Here is a 9080-nt window from a genome sequence, read left to right on the forward strand (position 1 = left end):
TCCTGTTATTTCCTATATTTAATGATAAATCAAAGCATACTTCCATTGCCTGACCTCCTAGCATTCCGGCAAATCATTTAAACATCAACTTCAATTTCCCAAAGGCTGAATCCAATTAGAATTGTACTTAAGGGTGGAGCTAATAACATTAAAACTGAATGACTGAATGTGTGCCTGTTATTGTATTTCTTCTTATTATTATCGAATTAACATCTTTCCCAAAATATTACAAAATTGGATTTGTTTTCACCCCGAAATATTGCTAAAGTATTGCTAGTTTACTAATTTAATGCCATTTTCGACAAAAAAAATACTATCTTAGTTCTTTAAACTAGGTTAAAGTTAGATGGCATATTCTATATGTTTCATTTCCCGTCAAGGTTAAAAAAATTATCCATTTTAAATAAGATCTTGTTCAAACAATGACATTGGAAATGGGGCTCAAAAATTTGTAATAGAGCATCTGGTCTTGGTCCACCTGAAATAGAGAGCTTTCAGTTGGAGGAGGAGCCGAGTCTCGTGACGTAATTTACGCTGCCATATTGGTGGGTTTAAAGCAGGGATGAAGCTGAGACCACCCAATATGGCTACCAGAACCGCGGTAAGACTTGGGAGAGTGTGACGTACTGCTAGTCAACTGAAAGATCTCTATAGTGTGATACTACAATCTTTGTCAGCTCAGGTCATACAATTTAGACTAAAAATATTCATGTGACGTTCCCATAACTCCGATCTCTCAACAATTTTCTATTGAATGATGAACTACTTCCTATACGGAGCTAACAACTGGCTAGGGGATGAGATAGTCTGACGTCACGCAGGCCCTATCTGGTTGTCATTTTTGCGCGTTTCCAACCGTTAGGGGGATGAAACTCCAGTAAGTGATAGAAGGGTGTGACGTTTCAGGGTCACAACTGTTAGCTCCCTATTCTACGGCATGCAGAAATAAGCGTTGAAATAATCAATATAAAATCACCAACGTGTCTACACAAAATTAATAAAAATTAAGACCGAAGTCACAGATATTAATCAAAACGCGTCTTGGATTTAACCAAGACCTAAAAAGTATCGATAAGAAGAGAGTTAAGCAAGTGACTGAAGGCCCAGATATAAAAAGTTTTTTTTAAATTAAGACTTACATGCTTAAGATGCTGTTCGGACAGTGGGACAAAGGACGATCTTTCTCGTAGAGCTTAACATGGCGGGTGGGTAAAAAAGGAGAGGGCGTCGGCCGTCGGACAGCCCCTTTAAGAAACTAATGTTCCATCACCCTATTCCATTGAATAAACTTAATTTACTGGTAGTCAATTTATTCCCTCTCAATAATGTGAAAAATTTACTTATCTCGGGTTTTCGAGCACAATTCCATTCCCCGTTTACATTTTATAACTACATTTATCATTTTTAGGGGATTTCGTCATGAAAAATACCATAAAACTACACGTAACAATGACAAAACGATTTAGTCGTAGTCTGCTTTAGCTTCTGCTATGCCCGATACGAACAAGGAGGATGCATAGTTGTATACATCGACTAGAAGTACGCCTTGTGCCACTCTCGTGCCTTCTTTCGCTGGCCTCGTCACCAAGGTAATAGCCCACTCAATTACGCGTTAAGCTGCTCCAAAATTCCGTGTGAATAGTACTTTTTAAGGTATTCGTCACCAAATAATAATTGTTTTTGAGAACATTCCTAGGCTTGAAATAGGACAACTACGAAATAATTCGACCAAATTTTATTTTGTAAATAATAATAATTTCAATTTCTATAAAAGTATTCTACCTATTGCGTACAGAGTGCTACCAGAAGTCTCTGCGACTACTAGAAATACTACATTTATATAGGAAGATTCGCGGCGACAAGTATATAAATCCAGGGCTATCCCTGATAAATCCCATATTCCTTTAAAAACCGTTAATACATTCATTAACCTTGTTCCTGAACATATACAAAGTCCAGGCTAGGAAATAAGACAGGTTTACAGGTCAAAAACCAGTTTATTAATAGCTTGGACCACTTTTTTTATTCAAAACGTGAGGGTCACTGGTCCCAATGACTAGTTTATTAATTCCAACTTTTATTAAAAATTGATATGGGGACCTCTTTAATTATTTTCATTTTAACATAAATTTCGGCTCCATGAGTCCAGTTGTGTATACAACCCTAAGCCGAGAGAGATTTTTTTAGAAGAGAGAACGGCCGCAAGTCCTGGGACCAGTAGAAAAATAAATAGGGGAAGGGTTACTGACCCCGGAACCAGTTTCATATTTAAGACATCAGGGGTCACTGGTCCGAAGGACTAGTTCAGAAATAAACCTTATTTCCAAGCCTGATACAGACTAAGTAGCAGAGTCGAGTCACAGCCTCCTAGATCACGCGACTGGGTGAACGCAGGCTATATTGCAAACTAGCCAAGTCAGAATTTTCAGGCTACGACCGCGCTGAGTAAGTCCAGCTGACACTCTCACACCCTTAGCGCCCTTAAGTTGACAATTACAAGTTTACAACAAAGAATATCAAAAAAATTTCGAATAGTATGCACCCCCTACTGCTTGCGAACCATAGAAACGATAGAGACGCCATGGGCCTGGCATAGAACCGTGTGACCGTAGTCTATCATACCGCTGCTATAGACCCTTTCTACTTAAAAAAGAGAGATGTCAATCCTCAGTATCGGGATATACAGGGGGTTGACCCCTCGACGTCTCTACTCTTTTTATGATCTTTCCATCGAGCGATATGGAAGGAAAAGTATTTTCCCCGTGTCTTTCCCTCTTACATATATTAAGTTTAACCAAGACTAAAAATCATAACGTCCCTATTGAATTTGCCGCCATTGTTCAAATTTGCACAAAAACAAAAGGTTTCACTATAAATCGTTCAGACCATGAACGGGGATATGTTAGCAACCTATTAACGACACAAAGCCATACACGTACTCTCCTAAAAATGATAAATGTAGTTATAAAATGTAAACGGGGAATGGAATTGTGCTCGAAAACCCGAGATAAGTAAATTTTTCAAATTATTGAGAGGGAATAAATTGACTACCAGAAAATTAAGTTTATTCAATGGAATAGGGTGATGGAACATTAGTTTCTTAAAGGGGCTGTCCGACGGCCGACGCCCTCTCCTTTTTTACCCACCCGCCATGTTAAGCTCTACGAGAAAGATCGTCCTTTGTCCCACTGTCCGAACAGCATCTTAAGCATGTAAGTCTTAATTTAAAAAAAACTTTTTATATCTGGGCCTTCAGTCACTTGCTTAACTCTCTTCTTATCGATACTTTTTAGGTCTTGGTTAAATCCAAGACGCGTTTTGATTAATATAGATATAGATTTGCTAAGATTTTTGAAATGGTCCTTAACAAACATAAAAGTTATTGGTTTAAACCGCTGGCTAGTTCAACCCAGCATGGATTTTGCGAGGGTCGGTCGACAACTACCAATCTCTTGCAATTTATGGACAAAGTATCTAATAGCCTGTTAAGGGGAGCAGGTAGATTGCGTATTTCTAGACTTCAGTAAGGCTTTCGATCTCATGGACCATAAAATACTATTCAGAAAACTTGGCAAATATGGTATGGGTGGGGATATTTTATAAATACTGCGATCGTACTTGCAAAATAGGCAAAATATAATTAAATGCAATGGTTAATTAACTAATCAACCCTATACTACATCTGTTGGAGTACCTCAAGGCTCTGCATTGGGACCCCTTCTTTTTACAATAAACGTAAATGACTTATCGAAGTATGTTAAATCTTCTAACATATCTCAGTTTGCTGATGATTCAAAATTGTACAAAGTAATTAAGACGCACAAGGATTGCTTAGCTCTCCAAGGAGACATTGATGGCGTTGAAAGGTGGAGTTTACTTAATAAAATACCATTAAATAACCAAAAAAACAACTATTGTCACTTACACACGTAAAACCAATAAGTTAACTTTCAACTATACTTTAGATAGAATTACATAACATAGAGCGAATTACCATAAAGATCTGTGAATAATATAAGATAGTAAGCTTGTTTTCAAGGAACAAATATCTGACGTTACATCTCGTAGTATGAGAACGCTGTCAATGTCCCTAAAAACTGCAAAATCATTAAATTCCGGAAACGTTTTTAAGATACTATATTTATCTCTTGTAAGAAGTATTTTGGAGAATAATATTTTAATTTATGGAGGATGTGCTGAGTCGAGTCGACATAAACTAGAACGAATTCAAAGAAAATTTATAGAGTATTATTATTTCAATTTTAAATGTGAAACTATTTACAAATACTGTCTCGTAATAGAATATCTTGGACTACATTCATTAAGAATTGGGCGAAATATGCATGAAATATATTTCCTAAAAACATCACTAATGTGTCAGTTGGATTGTTCCTGTTTACTATATAGAGTCCATCTTAATGTTCCAAAGCAGAATACACGCCAGAAATCTAATTTTTACTGTAAAAAACCACAAGAACTTAATCATATATCAAGGCTACAAATAACGTCTAACTCTTACAACAATCTCGATATATTCTTTTATACAATATCATATTTTGAAAATTATTTTAAAAAAGGGGTAATTTAGTTAACTGAATATTTCGTTTTTAAGTAGTTAAACTAGCAATTTACCCATCAGAAAATAAATTGTACAGTACTTAATCTGGCAGAGGCATAATTAATAAAGAAAAATCATAAAAATAAATTTTAAACATCATAATATCAACAATTTTTAGGAAAAAATAATTTCGAATCATTGTATTTTATTTAGTTACACAATGCAATGTGTATTCTTAATTTAAGACCTCGTGACCCATTGTAGAAAGTCTACGGGTGTTATGGACACGCAATAAAGATTGAATTGAATTGAATTATTATTATTATTACAATTAGTATTACTACTTGCGCTTCGGTTTATGTTCTCGTTTATCGGTTCCTGGATCTTTCTGTCTCCGGTTTTTTATACCTAAGGACATCTAACAACTTCCGTTTCCGGTAATTAAACTTAACTTCCAGTTATTTGTACTATTTCTCGTGTATTCGAAGTCTTTAGTTTGATTCTACTGGCACCTGTTTGCATCGCCGTCAATTTGCCAGAATGGTTCTGGCAGAATCAAGTCGGGAACGTGTCGGAAATTCTGCCAAACCAAAAAAGCAAAAAATACCTATAACAGTTTTCAGGCCAATTTAAACTAAAATTAAAAAGACTTGTATCTTCCCCCACGAACGGTGAATTTTCATGAAACTAGTCATACAGATTCTAATTGAACTCCTCTATCGAATGCATTCGGTCTCGTTAATTGCAAGTCGGTCATTCTAATTGAAATTAACCAAAAACGGAAGTTTTCGGGGGGAAAACGTTGTATCTTCCCCCACGAACGGTGAATTTTCTTGAAACTAAGCATACACATTCTAATTGAACTCCTCTATCGAATGCACCCGGTCTCGTTAATTGCAACTCGGTCATTCTAATTGAAATTAACGAAAAACGGAAGTTTTCGGGGGAAAACGTTGTATCTTCCCCCACGAACGGTGAATTTTCTTGAAACTAAGCATACAGATTCTAATTGAACTCCTCTATTGAAAGAACCCGGTCTCGTTAATTGCAACTCGGTCATTCTAATTGAATAATTTAAGGCTTCGTTTATTTAATTTCTCTTTTACCAATTAATCATCAATACCTATTGGTTTCACCTATGTTTATATACCTATCTTTCACAACAGGTATTAAACACTGGCTACTTACGACTCTCGCCACGGGAAGGCTGGTATGATTCTTACGGAACAAATCCGTTGAGAGTCATTAGATAGGTTGAATAAGTACTAGAGATAGTATCATAATATCGTATATGAACTTGTGGGTCAATGTAGATCTATTGTGCTTCATCTGTTATTCTATTTAAATTTTAAGCACATTGACCCCTCTCTCTTATTCAACCTTCCTAACCATGGAATATCACCATGTAAATCGTCGCTGCCCAAATTCAAATGACGTAATTCCGTGTACCAAATGCCGTAGTTATAAATTATACCAATTTGATTTCTATTTTACAAAAACATTTGAAAAATTAATTTTATTTCAGATTTAGTTAAATTTCTAAAAATTTTCAGTAAGGCATGATGTCAAAGAATTAGATGTATTTAGGCAACGAGTTTTTAATACCGGACTAATTAAAATGAAACACTTTCCCAAACAAAAACTTGGTACATTTTGAATATTTTCATATTGAAATTATACCACTCTCCATTTCTCTTTTATAAATTTCTCGACATTGCAGAATGTCTTTTTCTGCCTTTTTTCTACCCGGATAGTTGACGATGACCCACTTAGCGTACAAACATGTAATTGGACCGCAATCCCACCCGTTTCCTTCTGGTTGTGGTGGAAAATCGTCGCCAGCCTGTTTAATACTCCATTCTTGTTTACAATTACCAGAAGCTAGTCTCAAAGCGTTTGCAATTTCGTTTGCTTCTTTCATGTGTCGTACGATTTGCGATTTTATCGTCATGGAGTCGTACACAGTGAGCTCAAATAGTACTGACTCATCTCGTACTCCTAAATATTTTATAGCAAGCATGAAGAAATGCAAATCTCTTGTCATGATAATTAATAACCTTTTGCATGATAGTATTTTTTCGTACACTCGCTCCAACCACACTGTACATTGAAGAGGAACTTGATTTAACACGCGAAATAAGTGTCTGTAAAAGTCGTTAGTTTCAAACTCAAAGCACGGATAATTTGATTTTAGCAAAGTGAAATATTGTATCAACATTTGATCGACAAAACATTGTTTCCCTAATAAAATTTTCTTATGTGACTCTGTCAACTTATTATTAGCATTCGAACTGGAGTTAATTTTACTACTTTCCTGATTCCCCCTAATTCCAGCTGGTTGGAACAGTGTACGTTTCTCTTAGGTTCGACGCTTCACTTTTGGCGTTACTGTGGGACTGAATTTTAGTTTTTTAAACGGAGGCTGTTGGTATATCCCCCTGGTTCTATTAGACGCATCTTCCCGGACTAGAGGTTTCGTTTTCTTAAATTTCTCTTCAAGTAATTTTAATTGTTTTTGTCTTCTTTGATTTGGTATATGCTTATGAGCGTTAAGCAAAGCTCGTTTAAACAACTTCTTGTTCAATTCATACAAATGTTTTATGGCTAAATCTAACCTAGGTTTTTTGTCGTATAGGGCTTGTTCTTTAACGCCTCAGTTGAAACTTTCAACATGACCCTGAGTCGGTGCCTCTTGATCAAAATAATTCACTAATCCGTCTTTAAAATTAACCCTAGGCTGGTAAGATGCTGGAACCACTTCAAAATGTCTGCTTAAATCACCCGAGTGAAACCTAGTCCACAGAGGAGATGTGGGATAATAGTTTTTTTCCATGTATGCTAGAAGGTCGGGACCATAATATTCGTTTCTTGAAAGCAATGAAGGAAAGGATTCTTCGCGGGCTACATCTTGTTTAACTTTATCAATAATTCTATCTGCGATGTCTTTAAAAAAAGTATTACCATCCCCATCAGGTAACAAAATTTCTTCTTCATTCCAACTCATGTTTAATGAGTCTTTATTCATTGGGCTCATACTAACACCTGGGATATCACTATCACTACTAACTAAAGCACTGATTTCTCCATTACTATTTAACTGATCTGCCCAATCAGATATGTTTTCATAGCAACGTTCAAGAAGTTTAGTTTTAAACTCCGAGAGAAGTACGACAGCCGAAGCGTAAATCCTATGCTTCAATTCTTCTAACAGTGAACTGTTTATCAGAACACTTATCATAAACATTCCAAATTTATGTTTACTGGGTAGGGCCGTGCAGACTATTCGTTACTATTTGGTAGGACCAAATAATTTGGTCGAAATTGACGTTTACTATTCGCACCAACGAATTGAATAATGATTTTCAAAATTCTAGAATACCAAATAATGAGCTTCGAAAAACCGACTATTCTATAGCGGATAAAACCACGAGAAAATGAATGTTTTTAACAGTCTATTGACCAAATTATTTGGTATTCGCAACCAGTTTTTGAATTTTTCTGTTGATTTTGTGAATTTGAGGGCGCTGTCATAGAGATAGAAACATAAATGTGATGCTCCTATCCCTATGGGCGCTGTCATAGTGTCCGCTGGACCGTGGCCCCATAGATGACGCGACTCGGCAGACACAGCCTTAAAATTCTGACGTGGCTACTGTTATCAAAAGTATTACCCGCGTTCACCGAGTCGCGTGATCTAGGAGGCTATAGCTGGAATCAGCCACTCAGTCTTTAGAAGTTCATAGACAAGAATAAATCATTAAAGGTTTTAACTTAAAGGGTACTGGTTATTATCAACTTCTCGCTGCGGAGCTAACTATTGAACTTCCTAATAATATGTCACTATAGTATACATATTAAAAAATATAGTATCATGGAAGAGGTCATACATTACAAAGCGAATAGGGATATATTGACAACTAACCTAATTTTGATTAAAAAAAAACCTTTGATTCGTTCAAAAATAAGTTTTCAGCTTTTCAAAAGTACCTTTCCGTGTCCCATTATTTATAAATTTGAAATTTGGTAGAATAGTTTTATAGAAATTTAAATTTGGTCGAATTTTTGAACTTCAAAATATTTGGTCAAATTATTTGGTCATTTTCCTATTCCGAGCCGAGAGATGGCTCCCAAAAACACTGCTATTTGGTATTCGACGAAAACCTTAAAAAGTACTATTCGCACAGCCCTATTACTGGGTGAAGTACTATAAATTTTTTTCATATGTCTGCTACCATCTTTCATCATGTGGCAAATGCCACACTGAATAAGAGTAAAATTAAAGTCATCTCCACTAGCAACCCCCTCCGTAATTCTCCGGAAAATGCCTAAGTACTGATTTAAACTCATTCCAATAAATACCTTCAAAGCAGCAGTGATCAGAACGAGACTTCGATCGCTGGAAATAACTGCTGAGTATATAACATTACGTTTCCCCGCTATTGTTTTTTGCGCTTGAAAGAAGTGATAAAGAAAATTGGTTAATGTCTCCGTGCTTTGATCCTCCGTTATTAACTCCGCAACA

The 9080-nt window shown here is 36.0% G+C and overlaps 1 long non-coding RNA gene across 2 annotated transcripts; it reads right to left on the reverse strand.

Annotated features, from left to right (window-relative positions):
• Nucleotides 1–743: 743 nt before the first annotated feature.
• LOC149666828 (uncharacterized) lies at nt 744–2326 on the reverse strand. Of its 2 annotated transcripts, XR_016368240.1 has the most exons (3): nt 1529–2326; nt 1341–1437; nt 744–1271 (listed from the first exon to the last, which is right to left on the reverse strand). It is a non-coding gene; the product is annotated as an uncharacterized LOC149666828 (long non-coding RNA). The 2 variants fall into 2 exon arrangements; XR_016368239.1 differs by lacking the exon at nt 1529–2326 and having other exon boundaries at nt 1341–1491.
• Nucleotides 2327–9080: the final 6754 nt, after the last annotated feature.

This window comes from Phalangium opilio, unplaced genomic scaffold (assembly GCF_054372755.1).
Source record: "Phalangium opilio isolate 3A_F unplaced genomic scaffold, DU_Popi_V2 ptg000060l_1, whole genome shotgun sequence".
Taxonomy (NCBI): Eukaryota; Metazoa; Arthropoda; class Arachnida; order Opiliones; family Phalangiidae; genus Phalangium; species Phalangium opilio.